The sequence below is a fragment of the Ambystoma mexicanum genome, chromosome 8, assembly GCF_040938575.1.
Source record: "Ambystoma mexicanum isolate Mex_15411 chromosome 8, UKY_AmexF1_1, whole genome shotgun sequence".
NCBI classification, from domain to species: domain Eukaryota; kingdom Metazoa; phylum Chordata; class Amphibia; order Caudata; family Ambystomatidae; genus Ambystoma; species Ambystoma mexicanum.
Window position 1 is genome coordinate 675954497 of NC_090929.1, and position 18108 is coordinate 675972604.

Here is an 18108-nt window from a genome sequence, read left to right on the forward strand (position 1 = left end):
GCTAATAGCGCCATGGCTACCTCCAACCTCGGAATGAGGCCTTAACACTTGAAACACAACGACACAGCGAAGTCGCAGAGGCCAGAACTGTCTAAATGTAATTTTGGAATAGCTATGCTGGAGTTCCCCTTTCAATTCTCAAACATCATCCGTTGCGTGCGATGAAGGTGTCTCCCAGCCAGCACGAGTCCCATTTATGAGAAGCGACGGGGCAAGCCCCTGTCGCATGTTCCACCCGCCTCTTCCATACATGTGTCCATGCGTGTCCGGGAGCACGGGCAATAGAACGCTGCGGCCTCAATGCAGACACACTAAATCCCCAGACAGATAAGTCATGCAGGACATTTCGTTTAACCTTACCCACAGTCCCAGCGGTGACATACTTTACTCACTGCGCCACCCGGCGCGGTGGCAGGACACACTGGCGTTCTGTCGGCCGCATCCATCTTCTCAGGCCCTCCTCATATTAGCATTGATCTGCAGGGGAAATAAAGTGCACGGCTGTGTTATTATACACACACCCGGCTGCAATTTCTGTTCCAGTGATTGAGGGCACGTGCAGGCTTTTTGAAACATGGCCGCCCTAACTTATTTTGTCTTCCTGTCAATATCATGGCACTTGTCCAAATTATGGATCAATATCGGCTGATCTTTTTATGTTAAACTGTAATGAAGTTGGCTCTTTCTTATTGGAGATGTGATTTTGCTGCAGGCGATGTTTTAAATGAGAATTTTTGGAATGGAAATGAGGGGAGGCGGGGGCGGGGTTGGGGGGGTGACGAGGGTGGGAGGGGAGGAGAGAGATTACATTGTAAGCAGTCTTGGAATAAAGCGGGCTGGAATTGGGTTCCGCGTTAATAAAAACGTTTCACTCTGTGTCACAGACATATTGGTATTGTCATTGCTTCACGTCCAATTAGACCTGATTTGGCAGAGCAGAGAGAGAATAACACGCAGACGAATGTGCTCAAAATCCAAATGTGCATATACAAGATGAGATGGACAATAGCTGCAAGCAAAACGTGTGTATCCTTCCATCCACCCATCCTTCAATCTGTCCATCCATCCATCCATCCATCCGCCCGTACATCCACCAGTACAACTTTACATTCATCCATCATCCATCTGTCCATCCATCCGCCTGTCCATCTGTCCAACCATCCGCCCATACACCTGTCCATCTGTCCGTCCATCCATCATCCATCCATCCAACCGTCCATCCATCCAACCACTCACACAACCGCCTGTCTGTCCATCCATCCATTCATCCATCCATCTGTCCATCCATCCACCTGTCTATCTGTCCACCCATCTGCCCGTCTGCCTGTCCATCCATCCATCCTCCATCCATCCACTCACCCACCCATCCGCTGATCCATCCATCCGCCCACTCACCCATCCATCCATCCATCCATCCATCCATCCATCCATCCATCCATCCATCCATCCATCCATCCATCCATCCATCCATCCATCCACTCACCCACCCATCCGCTGATCCATCTATCCGTCCACTCGCCCATCCATCCATCCATCCATCCATCCATCCATCCATCCATCCATCCATCCATCCATCCATCCATCCATCCATCCATCCATCCATCCATCCATCCACTTTCCCACCCACCCATCCATCCACCCATCCATTGGGTATATGCATAGGCCCTTTTCTTTTGCAAAAGGAATAGACAGTGTCAGTAAGCACAACATCCTAAATAAAAAGGTCATATATTGAAAATAGATATTAGGGCGTCCTTAATAGAGATTTCCTAGTGAAGGGCTAAGGGTACATTATAAAAGGTATTGTTTGAAGTTCTATAACCTTCCTCCCCCACTTTAACAACCTGCACTGAACTTTCTCAAAAATATGTGTTAGCTACTCTGAAAATCTTGGTCAAGACGTGAAGGCGGTTGATGGGGAGGGGACATTGTTGTAGAAAGGCGATCCAAGGAAAGGTTTTCAAACGCAACTGTTGGAGTCAATTGGGCCTCATTACACATAGTGCGGTAAGGGTTTACCGGTACCGGTAAGGGCACCCGTACCGGTAAACCCTTACCGCCTTACTACGAAGTCCCTTTGCGGCTTGGTACTTTAACGCCTGCTTTTTAGCTGGCGTTAAAAACCAACCCGCAAAGGGACCAGGGTGCTAATTACGGTACCGCAATTTGCGGTACCGTAATTAGCGCCTTCCCCATTCCCATCGAGCCCTATGGGGCAAAAATGGGAATGGGGAAGGGCAATGGAGGAAGGTGGAATTACTGCCTTCCCAACCTTGGAATAGGACGGTAATTCGCCTTTCCTCCAAGGCGGTACCAGTAAATTACTGGCATGAACCATAGCACCATGGTTTACCACACTACTTGTAATGAGGCCCAATGGAGTCTGTTGGGATGTGGTAACACTGAAAAAACCAAGACATATATTAATTTGCGCATGTTGCCACAGCCTTCTAAAATGTGTGCAGCTTATTTAAAATGGTGAAATACTGTTAAGCGTTGTTTGTGTGCTGTGATCATTATTGCGGCCTGTTGCATTGGGCAAGGTAATCATGTAGTTTGACGGGCTAACAAACTTGGGCGCAGATGTGACTCGGTCCGTTAAGGATACAGTATGGTGTGGCACAGCATTTGGGTCTGCAGTTGTCTTTGCCATCTGCAGTGGCATCACGGCGATGATCCTTGACGTTGCAGGTTAGTTTACCTTTTCCATCATGTCTGCCCTACTTCATAAATGTGCCTTTCTTTTGTTTTGATGATCTGGAGGTTCCCAAGATTAATTAAGACTTCGTTTACTGTTTTGTCGATACACCTTGTGTGGGATTTGTGGATCTATAGAAACATCTTGAATATTTGCAATTCGAAGATTGTTGAACTAATCACCTCCAATTGTTCATAATTTACATGGAATTGTAGGATTCATGGATATACCCATTATAAACTATATTTGAAAGAGTTACAAATAGTTTTTTTGATGTTGCCTGAAGAATGTTGACATTTGGAACATGTAGAAGACAGAAACATGTTGGACACATAGAGACATATAAACATTGATCATGTGTCTGCAGCTTTAGCTTTGCTTACGCTGTTTTAGATTACTATGATTTATTCAGGGTGCACCGACTTCGCCGTGTTTTATAATCCCTGATTGGTGAATGTGGTGATGGTCATTATTTCCTTTTCTATAGATTTTGGACTCTTTCACGTTTTTACTATAGACATGATGAACATAGAGACATTGTGTATGAGGTGTAGATGCTTATACATATGAAAACATTTTGGTTGGTATGTTTGATTTAAAAAATAAAATTAAAAAACAATCGTGAAAAAAGAAGGTCTGGTAGGTTGAGGAGTAGCTTACTCATGTAGATAAGGGTTTCCCACGAGATCATGGTTGGTGGGTTAATTCCTTCCCATATGGGTGTATAAAGTGGATCCCAACATGAAGGAAGTCATGTATAACAACTCTTCCTATTCTTCACCTTCATATTGGGCTTCGCTTGGTCTCTGCTGAAATCTTCCCCTAAGTTGTACTGGATGGAAGCCTGCTTACTGGAGGGATTGTGCCTAATGCGTTTTCCTGTAATTAAGGTTCTCAAACCTGTGTCACTGCATACCTCTGTGCGCTGCCCGGAGGCAGCTCAGTAGCATCAGGGAGGGGTCGCTAAGGAGCATTTGGGAGTGGGTCAGCCCCTGGATCCCTGCCCCTGTATGCATAACACAGGTCTGCCCTATGCATATCTAAGTGCTGAGCTCGATCCTGATAACTAGCTATGTAAAGGGCGCTTCTACTCAGGTGGGAGGAGAGCTTTGCTTAGCATGCAGGTGCATACTTCCAATGACAGCCTAGTCAACCGCAATACATTTGTTTAGAGTACCTAGCCTTCAGCGGGGCCAATGTAAAAGAAGAAAACAATTGCATTTATCATCCTCACCATGAGTGTTTCTAATGGTACCCAGTCATTTTACCGAAAATAAAACAGAGTGGTACATTTCACCGAAGATCATAATACCGAAAAACACAGAAAATAAATATTAAAATAGGATAGTGGGGTAAAGGGTTAAAATGAGTCAGGATGGGGTTAGGGTGGCGTTATAAGGATAAAAAAATGGGGGACTGGAGGGGGGACCCCCACACCCCCAAATAAAACAAATTAAAAAAAATTAAAGTATTTTGGCCACAATGAAATGTAGCACTCTGAAAGTTTGGTCAGTAATATCTCATATAACCGTTTCTAATATTTGGATTTCAGTGCGGGTATGACTTTGAATAGACGTGTGTTCCTAGTAGTGTGAGGCCTCATTTCTGGTGCTTGCTGCAATTCTATGAGTTGCCACAGCGTTCCAGGCTGTGAAATTAGCATCCTGATTGAAGACACATGATACCTGGAGACTTTCCTTGATACTCATTTGGCCTCCATTCTTGGCAGTCCCAGAATTACTATTCTGGAGTTTACCCTGTTGAAAAAAATAAAGGTAACCCCGGTCAAAAAGCCAGCACACTTCAAGGCTCCGCTTGATCACATATTGAATCCCTTACACATCCAAACACTACTTGTTATTCATTAGCCATTGTTTTTTTTATTGCTTCACATATACAATTCTGTGGATGCCAAACATGCCAGACTACACCATTGTTTCACACATCTGATGTATGGCCCACCTTACCTCGACCCACATGAACCCAAGGCACCTCACAACATGCTTCCCTTCCCCCTGCAGTATTCTTAGTTAACTGTCTTTTATACCTACATCGTCTTTCCCATTGTCTTATCTCCCCCTGCTCCTTTTTTCCTCTGAAGGCTAAGGATAGCTTGGGTTGGGGCACAATATTTAACTTCCAGAGAAGCCTCTGTGCTCTGAGACCACTACGATGGTGACTTGGCCGAGTAAAAGATCTTTGTAACATAATATACCATAACATAACATACCATAACTTGATGCACCCTTTATACCTTTCCCTTAGCCTGTGGATAGTGTACTGCCGTTCTGCTGTGCTTGAATTTGCACTTTTTAAAGCAATCCTTCAGGTTTCAGGAGATCCTAATTTGAACCCACCATCTGTAATCATAAAAATATATTATATTCTTATAAAGCGCTTAATGCTCCTCAGCACTTCCAGTACTTGACTCCTTGCCTTGCAGCGACCCAGTACCGGGTGACCCAGAAAAGGGCTAATAGCTAAGGGCCAACCTCCAGCCTTCCCCCATCCTCTTTGCCTTTTTTCCTTTGAGCTACTGCTTTTATGTGTCCTGCTACTTGCTTGTGAGTATCAATGACATCTTTGGTCAGCCCCGCTCTCACCATGTACTGCTCTTACTATCTCTTCCTTTCTCTTCTAGTTCTTTCTTCATTCTCCAATGCTCAAAACCATGTATACTCCCTTCCTATCCCTATCATCTGTTTTCCTCAATGCCACCCCTCTGCTCGCTCACTTACTCTCTCTATTCACAAAACCTCCAACCCTAACTTTCATCACACTTCTTCTCTCATCTTCTCCCAGCGCCTCTGTACTTCACAGACTCGCCATCAGCACGCTTTAACATCTCACTTTCTTTAGATTGCTCTTTGGGTTGAACAATCTGCCTGTAAGAAGACTTCCTTTAGCTCCAACTTCCTTATTTACCCTTCTCCCTACTCTTATAGAAACCTGGATTTCTCTCTCAGACTCTGCAACCCTTGTGCCCTTCCCGACCCTGTCACCACCTTCACCCACTCTGTAGGGGTGGTGGTGTAGGACTGTTTGCATCTTCCATACTTCCTGTCTCTCCTACTCCCCTATCTCTCACTATTTCTGCCTCTTTCGGACACAATATCTCCACAATAATTGCTCCCTATGTCATTCATATTATATTTTTCTATCGACCAGCTGGTCCCACTGGTCAATTTATTGACCACCTCACCCAATAGATTGCCTCACTTCCAACCCATCATCGCCTCATTATCAGTGGTGACTTTAACCTTGCATGTCTCTCTACTCCTCTCCACTGACTTGAGCTTGCTTCTCCTTAACCACTCGCTCCCTTGTGTCCACTCCCTGCCCACCGATTCTAATGGTAACACCCGTGACCTTATTCTCATCTCTTCTCAACTCTTCACCTTTAATATATCCACCACTCTTTCTCCCTCTGATCATTCCATTGTCTTTGCCTCAATCTCCACTTTTACCTCCACCCCTCTCTCTCTCCATCTACCAGTTCCATTACCAAGCACACGTTTCCCTCCTCCACATTCTCTCTCTGGCCTATACCACTCTCTCTCCTCCATTGCAAAATTCAGTGTTCCATTCACTGATAAAGTCTTCACTATCTTTAATGCTGCTCTTAATGCCCCCTTCCCCTATTACTTCCCTCTTACTACATCCACTCCTAAAGCCTCCCCTCCACGGCCTTGGATTACAGCTACCATCCACACACCGAACAAAAAAAATGGGTAAAAACATTTGCACTTGGCAAAGATCTAGACGGTCCTCAAATCTCCAATCTTACCTGACTGCTCTTTAAAACTACCCCTCAGCTCTTGACTCTGCCAAACCTGACTTCTATCTCTCTCTCATTTTGTGTCAATCCTCCCAACATAGGTACCTCTAAAGATCTCACAACTCAATTCTATCACCTCCTAAACCCTCCCCATCTCTTCTAGACTTTCTGCTAACGATCTAGCTCTCTACATTGCTTCAAACATTCCAACATTCAAAATACCCTAGTAAAGTACATTCTATCCCCAACTGCTCACTTTTCTCTGCCACCTCTACCCTCTTCTCCTGTGACAATGTCTTCCTTTGACCCCACTAACCCTGATGAGATTCTTGACCTTCTCCTCAGGGCTAAACCTTCATGTGCCCCCATTGACCTCTATCCCTACACATAGTGAAAGTCATAGCTCCCAGTGTTGCTATATATCTTACTTCCCTCTTCTGTTCCCCTCTAGACAGTACCACATTTCCATCTTCCTACAAGTCAGCTGCTGTCATCTCTAGCCTTAATAAACCTGGTGTAGATCCTAACTGTTCTGCCAACTTTCATCCTGTCTCTCGTCAACCTCAATATCCTAAAATCCTACAGCGTCCAGTTTTCAACTGCATTGCTGATTTCCTTTACACACACAAGCTCTGGGATCCTCTGAAATCTGGCTTCCACCCTGTGCACTGTACTGAGTCAACTCTCCTCAATTTCAGTAACTACATCTTTTCTGCTCATCATGCTAACCGTTCATATATTCATATTGTTCTCAAACTCTCTCCTGCCTTCGATATTGTCAACCATTCTGACCTTCTCTCAACACTATCCAGGCATCAGGGCCAAAGCGCTCGCTCAGATTGCTTCATATCTCACTCCAGACACTTCCAGGTGTCCTGGAACAGCCTTACCTCCCCACTCATCCCCTTACTGTTGATGTTCCCCAAAGTTCAGTCCTGGTTCCACGTCAATTCAATTCTCTATATCTCTGCTCTTGGCACCTTGATCTCATCCTATGGCTTCTCCTATCAACTATTTGCTGAGGACACTCAAATCTGACAAGCTATAGTCAGAAATGTCTGTCTCCCTGCCATCAAATTCTGGATGGCATCTCACTTGCTCGTGCTCAGCTCCACTAAGACTGAAGGTCTCTACTTCTCATCCAAACAGGCTATCTCTTCCTCTCCCCCTTCTTCTATTCTTCTTTCCTGACTACCTTCTCTACTCTGCTTGCAACCTTGGGGTTATCTTCAACCCACCTCACAACTTCTTGGTCTTCATCTCTAAATCTGCCACTGCGGACAGACATATCTCCTCAGCATCAGAAAAATAAGACATCTTGTTCCCTTCAACACTGCTAAGAACATAATCTCATCTTTAGTACTCTCTCAATCTGACTACTATGCCAGTCTACTCTATATCCTTCCCTGCTATGCTTTTTCACCTCTCAACATAGTTCTCAACTTTTCGTATCTGTACACTCTTAAAACATCCCTGCTTCACTGCCACCTCCCCAGCCCATCATCAGTTAGTCTGGCTATCTATGAAACAGAGGGCAATGTATAAGCACATTCTCATCACCTTTAAAACTATACACAGAATTGCCCCACCATACCTATTGGCCCATCTCACATCCTACTCTCTCCCTAGGTACCTACAATCATCCTTGGCTCTCATTCTTGCCAACTCTCATGCCCCTTGTGCTGCCTCTTGTTTCCGCTCTCTTCCTCTCCTCCCTCCCTTATTCTGGAATGCTCTTTTCCTCCCTCTACATACTACTCCCACACTATCTCTATTTAAATCCAACCTCCTACATCTCCTCCTTTCTGAAGAACCACTTGCATAGCATTCTTCGCCACCACATCTCTCTGTTCTCGCCCTACCTCTCTATGACAACCGCACAGCACTTGTCCCTCACTCCTTCATCCTAAAACATAGCACTACCTCCACTATCTACTTCCTATATCATGCTCTACTGTCATTCCCACATGATAGACCTTTATACTCATGGCTTCCTGATATTTCTCTTACGCCTCCTGCCCCATTGGCTATGTGTTTCACCTGTCTCTGGGGGCAGATCTGTGTCTGTGTTTTCCCCTAGGTGGGTCCCTACATGGAAAAGTACAAACCCCCTTCAAACCTACCCCCTTTTGATCTGCTGAATCTTCGATAGTCTTGCATGTGGGGTCTGTGTTACACCGGGTTTAGGTTGTTCTTAGTACTGGTTTTCTATTTTATCGAGCACCTAGCTGCTACAGTCTGTCTGGAGATTGTCAGATTTCCTTCTGAGGCCCGCTCAAGTTGTTCAGTCTGGAAATGCTTATTGGTCCTGGTATTTCTGAAAACGAACCGAGATAACTGGGACCAGAATAAAGATTGCATGGTATTGGTTACAGGTGGTACAGGTTACCACATTCAAGGCACGGTTATGGGGGTTCAAGGTCTGGCGACCGCCAACTTCCACCCCCACCTCTGGCATAGGAGAGACTCTGGCATTAGCCTAGTAGGCCTCAACTCCAGGTTGGCAGGGGTCCCTGTTGCCCCCTGACATGGTCAAGCCACTGACTCTGTCACACTATATGATTGTAAGGCCAAGGGACGGCATCTCCCATCCACCATATCTTCAAAACAATACTATATTTGCATTTTTATTTATATATACATTTTCTATTTAGTTACTGAGTGTACAGTGTGTTTTGACCAGAAACACTTAAAAACAGGAAACAACAGTCAACAGGGCATTCATGAGTCAGATGTGGTACATAAGTGAAAGAGGAAGTGATCAAGTGACCACCTGTGGATGGAGGCGAAAACATTGGATAAAGACCTAGGACAGGACAGACATATTACATTAGTCCATTGGCACATAATATATAGGGGGCAATGTCTACAGTGGAATTAGTTGCAGGGCAGGGATAGAGGGAGAGAAATGGGGGGGAACATTTCAGTGGCCTCCTGTTGGTTAAGGAGCTACAGCCTCAGTGCGGAGGTAAAGGAGTGACGTTTAGTCATGTTTTTTACATGAAAAGGAAGGATGCTCCAGTGGTGTAGTATGAGGAAAAGGAAAGAGCGGAAGGAGATGAGGTACATGGGAATAAAGAGATTGTGAAGTGTTCTGAAGCGCAGGGTGCAAGGGGGTTTAGTAGTGGTAGATGGTGTTAGATAAGTACAGAGGAACCAACGTATGCAGGTATTTGAACACATGAAGTGCACGTTTAAAGGGCGACTGACTTTTCATGGAAAGGAGAAGGAGGAGAGCGGAAGACCAAGTTGAAAGCTTGTCCAGGTAACTGAGTACCAGATTATGTATGAGAGCTTTGTTAGACTTATAAACGAGGAGATGGTGGATTCTCCTTATATTGAGCACGTTAATTCTGGACGCAGTTGAGGTAGAAGTAATGAAGAGGGAGAGGTTATGCTCACTATCAGAAAAGTTTGTCTGATTTGGGGAGGGGGAGACTAAGCAAAGAGGGGTGGGCAGTGGAGGCAAGGGGGTAGATTACTTTTCTTTTGTTGGAGTTATTAATAAGACAACAATCTGCTATCCAGTGATGGATCACAGAGGGAGAGACAGAGGTAGCTAAGTGGTGTGAGAAACCCTAAGGTGTCTCGCCCGCTACTCCCGGGGATCTGTCATCCAGGTGGCCAGGACACGGCCATCGCTATTGGATACAGTTCCTGGGGGTGGAGCAGTGCTGGACGATCACCTGGATGAGGGAAAAAGGATGGTAGAAACCCATGTGTTTTGGCGCTGGATCCGTGAATGATAATCACTCTTGATTGCTTGCGGTAAATTAAAGGTCAAGGCACTCAATTGTATGCTTAGTCTTGATTTAATCAGAGCATAATGGCCAGTGGTTAGCTGGGCACGTGTGGTGCGGATCACATGGGGAGGGCCACATGAGGATAGCCAACATGTGTTTCAACCATATGTCTTTATCAAGGCTATGTGATTTCTGTAGGTGACAACGTGGTTTACTGTGACATATCACGACGCTTCATATTACATAACATAAGATCAGGTGATATCACAGTACATAGTTCATGTTTATTAAGTGAGGTGGTGAGTGGTTATGTGACATGTGCAGCATGACATTTCAGTATGTACATAAATCCAATTAAGGTTTAAACAATTTTAGTTGGTTGTTTGTACGAAACACGTTGTTGCACCAAGGAAAGCATTCCACAGGAGAATAGAAGAAGAGGGAAAAGCTAAAAGGTCTAATGCTAATTAGTAGTTGGTAAGAGATCTTACCAGAGTATATAGGTGGGTTCAGGTCCTTGGATAAGGATGCTTGATATCACCTGAAGGACAGAAAGAGAGTGTGGGACTGAGTATTACTCACATCTTAAAAGCGGTAGTTAGTTAACTGCGCAATAGCAGGGGTGGAGGGTTATCCAAATGGCGTCACGCCGGTGCGTGACTCAGTGTTGTGACTCAGTGGGCTCATAAAAAGTATTGCAGTTGTCGAGTGTTGCGTGTGCCCTGTACATAGGGGTCATGCCAAGGGGTGTGGCCTAAGGCATTTTTAGTGTGCCCGTTGCAAGATCATGAAGTGAGTAACCTGCACAGTGTGCAATGTTGTAATAATATCAGTGCCAGGGGGCATGGGTTCAGTGGTTGCACGCGGTTACGCCTGTGAGAGAGTGGTGGTCCAGTCAAGGCGATATATATTATAGGAAAGCGATATCGCAAAGGTCGATGTGCGAGTGTGAGGACCCAAGGCTGCAATCGGCAACATGATATGAACTCGAGAAACTTGTGAACAAAGAACTTGTATGTGTTTGAACTTTTGGGAAAGTCCAGAGCAAGGCAAGTAGCAGAGTGGTCAGGCGCCGTAGGAGCACTCATTCAAAGGACTCTGACTGCCCCCCCTTTTGTGTGTTGAAACTACAAGTTTCAGAAGGCCCTAGGAGAGTGCGGCGTGAGGTGTCAGAGTGGTCCTACAAGGGTCACGTCAAATCCCTTGTTCATTCGAAAGTCTCTGACTCATTGAAAAGAGAAAGCTAGGGGAAAGGAAACCAAGCTTTCTGATGAGATGAAGCAAATCATGAACTGGGTTAGAAACTCATGAACTGAAGTTGGCTATGTGAACCCGATGGAGGGATGCCAAGGGAAAAGCTAAGAGAAGTGAAATCCTGCATCGTAAGAAAGTAAAGTGAACTGTGAAATTGGCAATTGTGAACCCGGTTGAGGGATGCCTACAAATCGGGGTAAAGCATGATACACCCGAGAACATTGTGTTGATGTTAAGAGTGAAAGGCCGTAGTGAACCCGACGGAGGGAGGCCCACGTTGAAAGAAGGAAACGAGCCGGGCGAAGGGAGATCCAAGGGGCGAAGAGCAATCGCCCAATGTGCAAGATCACTGAAGGAACTTTTGTTTGTTGTTTTGATCCAGTAGGCCTTCTAAGGCAAGATACTTTGCAGAAAAGAGACTTGGCCCCTTAAGGTCCTGGTATTGTTGAAAGGAATTTTGAACCTCATGCTGGAGAGGCCTATGAGTGTGTTGTGCTCAGAGGACCCACCTTGTCCGGTGATTAAAACATGGGGAAGGGGGACTCCAACCATACCATCCTGACTTATCATTTTGTGAACACTTCTTTCTTTTCTGGTGAACATTATCCCACACTCTTTTATAATTTAGTGGTAAGGATTGGAAATAGGTTGTTTAGTATAGCTGTAGCTTGCTCCCATCTTAGCTTTAGGTTTAGATTAGGCATTTTTCTCACCCATGCATACATTTTAATAAACACCCTTGAGCTGTGATCACTTGATTCTGTCTTTACTGTTGCCACCATGGGTTCCTTACAGTGGGCAGAGAGATTAGGAATACATTTAGGCAAAGGGAAGAAGCATTCCATTTCATCCAGAAAGGAGAGGAAATGAGAACCCAAAGGAGGAGATCAGATGGCTGAGGAAGGGGGTGTACAGGGCGAAGGGTAGGGAGCCAAGGCCCCTGCCTTCGGGGGAGATGGGGCACTAACAGGGAGTATGGATCAGAAGTAACAGATGTCTAAGAGATGAAGAAGGACCAATGATAAAGGAAGGTGGCAACTCAGTCAATGACAGTGCCCTGGAATCCAAGATCAGTGAGGTTAAGAAGAAGAGAGGGAAGAGAGGAGAGATCCACCATATCAAAGGTGGCTGAAAGGTCCAGTGGGATTACGAGAGAGGATAGTTTAAAGTGGTGAGCAGTGATTCGTACGGTAGGGACTTGGGTGAAGTCCTGTTCAGATGAGTGCCGGCTACGAAATCCAGATTGCAAAGGGTACTGAAGGTTGTAACCAGTTAGAAGGATTTGTTATTAAAGTTGGGTTGTACAGGAATTTTGGAGTAGCGAAGGTAGAGAGATGAAGGCTGATAACTAGCAATATAGTTGAGGCAAGCAGTGGATTCTTTAAGATTCGTAGGACAATTGAAAATGGGGGATTCCTAAGAAGAGTGAGAAGTTAAAAAGGGAGGAAAGATAAGAGCAGGTGAGAGCTGCCAGGTGCTTGACCATTGGTGAGGCAAATGTAGCAAATGGGAGGTAAGAGGCATTGGCATTCCTTAGTATAAATGTCAATTCAAAGAGAGAGGTTGGTAGAAGGAATGTCAGAATGAGGTGGTAGAGACAGGTATTGGGGGAGAAATCAGTGGGCAGAGCAAGGGATAGGATGAAAGAGATGTTCCAAGATTGCTTTTGTCATTTTAGAGGAGAGGTAATGGGCAAAGCCATTCAGGAATAGAAAAGAGGAGATACTATGAGTGTGAGGAGGAGCCAGCAATGCTTGGCGTGTGACGGAGGAGAGTTCATGGGGTGGGATAGAAAAGTACAAATAAACATCTGATGTAGGTAGATTTGGCCAATCCCACAACTGAGGTGATGTAGAGGAAGACATTCTTAAAGTAGAAGAGTTCGATTTTGGACTCACTGTCAGTCACCACGCTTCACACATCCAATGCCTCAGATAGAACAAGAATCACTCCAATTCTCAGAGGCGATTCAAGGGTTTTTATTGCAAACTCAATGGGCCCTAGTGTTGTCCCTCGCTCTCCTGTCTCCAAGCACCTCCTCCCTAGCCTAGACTATCTTAGCCCCTGGTTAATAAAAACCGAGTGTTTTTCCCTCAGTGTACTAATTATAAAAAAGGTAAGGTATTTAGCCTAAAGGCCCTTAGCCTTATCTCTTTAATCTCCCTCAGGGACGTTTAACTTTCCCTAATTTAACCAGTGGTTACTTCTCTAGAGGGATAGGGTATCGTAACTTGCAATTGCCATGCTTAAGTCAAGAATTTTCTCCACACTCTCGCTCCTCTTCCATCTAGTCCTGTCTTCTGCTTTCCTCTTTCAACTCCATCCACCTCTCCTAACTCTTTCCACCACTTGTATGTCCCTTGAATTGTTCCCACTTCTGCTGGTTTCTGCTTCCACCCTTAGATGCTACTACTTACACTCTGCAATCACTACTTCCTCCTACTTCTCACCTTCTCCCTCCTCCACTCTACTACCACCTCTGCTCCTCTCTCAAACTACACCTCTTCCCTCCAACGAATACTTCTCCCTCCAACAACCACTCCTCCCTCCAACTACCACTACTCAAACACCCTTCTTTCACTCATTGCCAAACTTTCCACAGTCACTCCTTAAGCTATTCACTGCAAACTAACACTGCAGTACCACTTGCACTCACTTTCCAATACCTCACCTACTCCAGAAAAATGCTTCAACAATCCTCCACCTCCTCTGACCTCACCTGAAAAACCCACTCTCCCTCCTGTAACGTTCTTTTATTCTCCTCCCCCTCCCAGGTTTGGCCTCTGTCCCTGCCCAATCTGGCCTGTCGTCCTCTTCCAGGACATGGTCCAAGTAGCAAATGTTACAAGTAAGGGGCTAAGGCCTGCCTACTTCCTCTGCACCACCCCAACCCAGGGCTGCAAAGGGCAAATGTTCAAGTCCGTGTTAAGGGATTTTTTTCCTGTGGCCCCACATGTAAGTCCGGGTGTGGGGAGGGTCATTGACAGTCCCTGGTATTCTGGGGTGCAGAGCGCCAATGGCGGTGCTTCTCTTCTGGCACAGCAGGGTGCTGTGTGGCTTTACTGGTTGCTGCATAATACCACTTCTGCCAGTGTGCTCTCTCTCTCTCTCTTCTGGTGCGGTGCGCCAGTAACATGGAAGTCATAAAAGTCATAACAAGGCCCAACAATAAATAAGACAGGCACAACATGGATTTCTTCCCACACTGCTCCCACTCGCCTCTGCAGACAACACTCCTTTTCACTTTCTCACTTTGCTGGAGTCAATTGTGTTTGTTATTGCTTTACCTCTCTCTGTTTTATGGCCTGTCTCTTTCTTTCTTTCTTTCTTTCTTTCTTTCTTTCTTTCTTTCTTTCTTTCTTTCTTTCTTTCTTTCTTTCTTTCTTTCTTTGTTTCTTTCTTTCTTTCGCAGTATGCTATAAGGATCAGGTAATGGAAAATAAGGGTTGGGCGGCTAGCCGGGGATGCCTCTTATTTCAAGATTTCATAGCTAAAGGTTCTGGGAGGCGTGCACTTTTGGTTTGAGAGAGGGGGCACACCTGGAAATGAAAAATACTGGCCCCCATGTCCCCTTTTCTTCTTTCTGAGTGTGCTTGGGACTGCAGGTTAAGGGACATCTCAGACCTAATCCTACCTCTCAGATACCAAAGAACTGCATTTGCCAGGCTTCATCAGGTCCTCAGGGCAGGGTCAGAATTCCTGGTTATTTGTCCCAGGAATCTGCCCCAGTGTCTTCATGAGGCCTCCACCCTCTATCCATGCACACAGAACTACAAGCCAAAGGTACCCCACTTGCCTGGTGTTGGGGCATCCCTGTAACTTTGAATGCTGCTGAGTCCCTGGAGGAAGGTCCTCATGGGGAGGTCAATGAGATTTAGAGCACAAGAGATGAAAGCTAGAGGGGAGTGTCCTCAAAGTGACCCACAAATCAGTGCGGTCTTTCCCTCCGTGCCATGTCTTGTCTGTGACATTTGTTACTGTCGAGCATGTTTGGTTTACTCGTGTGCACTTCATGTTTACACTTTTCCTTGATATTCTTTTTTATCAAATTTTAGTTGGTATATGTTCGTGTTTGTTTGGGGGTACGAGGTTGGGGGAGTTTAGGATGTGGGGGTGTGGGTTGGAGGGCAGGGGCTTGGGGGTGCACACAATTAAAAATAAATTCGATCACAAGCACATCGAATAAAAGTGCACGACGAGTAAGGTGCACACGAGTAACATACTAGGCCATAACACCCAGAGCCATCTTGTCATAATGTCATGATATGGACTGCCATGTTTGGTGTGACAGTTCAAGTCATGATATGCCACGATTATGCATTGCAAACTTCAGGTTAAACCAATCAAACACCACATAAAGGAAACGTTATCTTTCCAGTGTCCATTGAAAAGCATAGATGTGCATAACTTTGCAGCTGCACAGAGCGGAGAGAAAATGTTGCATTATTCACCAGGCTCCAGCTCTTTGTTGTGCTGGGGAGCGATGCATGTCAAAACGATTGCACTACGACTTTGTTTGTATCTGTGCATAGATAATAGCACCTATTGTGTAACAAAAAGACTGCTGCAGAGAAAGCAGCGAGAGGGAAATGGATATGAAAGGGATTAGAATATACAGGAATGCAAAACTACATGAGGCCACAAGACTAGGGGCCTCATTACACGGCCTCATTACACGGATGGCGGTAAGGATTTACCGGTACCGTTAAAATACCGCTACCGGTAAATCCTTACCGCCTTACTACGAGGTGCCTTTGCGGGTTGGGGGATTTAACGCCTGCAATTTGCGGTACCGTAATTAGCGCCTTCCCCATTCCCATTATGCCATATGGGGCAAAAATGGGAATGGGGAAGCGCAATGGTGGAAGGGGGAATTACCGCCCCGCCAACCTCAGAATGGGGCGGTAATTCCCCTTTCCGCCAAGGCGGTGCCGGTATTTTACGGGCATGAACCATGGCGCTAATAGCGTCATGGTTCTCCGCCATCCGTGTAATGAGGCCTTAGGTTTGCAGAACATCACTTGCAAAGACTATTTCTGTATGTTTTTAAGACATTCATGTGAATTAAGTAGTGTTTTGTGCGCTGGTACGAATGATGAGTGATGGTGGGTTTCGCCTTATATTGTGTCCTGTTGGCAGGGTCGGTCTGGGGCATAACATTGTCTCGAGCACCAATTAAAAAGTGTCCCACAGTTGCAAATAGGCAATTCATTCCTTTTGTAACAGAATGTTTGAGTAGTACCCAATGGGGAGTTTTTTGATTAAATGTGATGCAAATTGTGCATTTTATAGAATATTTATAATAATCGGTTCTCGGCTTGATTAATGCAATGGCCTTCTGGCAGGCACTTCTGCAAAAAACAACAGAAAACTACAGACGGTCCAAAACAATGCACTTGGAACTGCCACTGGTATTTCCAAAAGGAACCACATCTCAGGAACCAAGAAACTTGTCGACTGGCTCCCCATTAAGGAACACATCAGTTCAAAACCCTCACCCTCACCCACAAATGTTTTCATAACACAACTCCCCTTTCCCTTTCACAGCATATTGCCAAATCCTCATCTGACAGGTCCACAAGAAATGGTTACATCAATTGTATCACCAACCCTAAGACCATCGCTGCTCGGGCAGGAGGAGCTAGCTTTCCGGTCATTGCGACTTGAAACACTTGTGTATAGGCACATCATAAATGCTATATCATATCATCTCATATCATTGCAGCAACCAATTGGAACTCCCTCCCTTCGAATGTGAGAAACATTGACTCACACACAGCATTTAGGAAAGCTGCCAAAACGCTGTTGTTTGTACAACTGTACCCTACCAGCATTATTTCCATGGACATTTTAATTAAGCTTTCCTATGCTCTGTAACCTGCTATGTAATGTACTACTTATGGAAACACAATCACTTATGTATGTGCGTTACTGAACCCCGCTAGGCCTTCGCTCACTGTAACCCTCAGCTAAGCCTATTGCCTGTAACTAAGACATCTTCTTGCAACAGCGCCTCAAGGCCCATGGCTGTAGTGCACTTTACAAATTCAATAAATAAATACATTTATTCTGTAACACTGGTCAAAATTTATGGGCCAAAAAAGTGGCCCACTTTGCCAAAGAAAAGGGCAACACTCGCATTTTGTGTTTTTAGTTTGGGCATTGCCCTATTGGCTTATAGGCCAGTCCAAGCCTGGCCTTTGGTCATCTATGCTTGCAGTAGAATTTTGGGCTTGCACAGTACATGTGCAGGTCAGGGGAGAGCTGGATGCCCTGGTTGAATGAATGTGTGTGTGTGTGTGTGTGTGTGTGTGTAGTTGTCTCCGTATATACCTTTTCTTTTAACAATGTAAGAGAAACTAGAACTCTCAATTGATCCTGTATATTAAGAAGATCACTCTGTACAGTTGGCCTGTGACTGATTCTGTTAAGAGTGAACTTTGGCATATGAGATGGTGCTTACTGAAATAATTGGGCTGATGTTTGTGTGACATTACTAGATGTAACAGCGTCCACAATATATTTACTCAGCAGTTACTTTGCAACCAGATTACAATTGAGAGAGAGTGGAAAGAAATGTACAGTGCTAATGTCACTAAATCCATTCTATGGTGTGGGATGTTATACAGATAAGT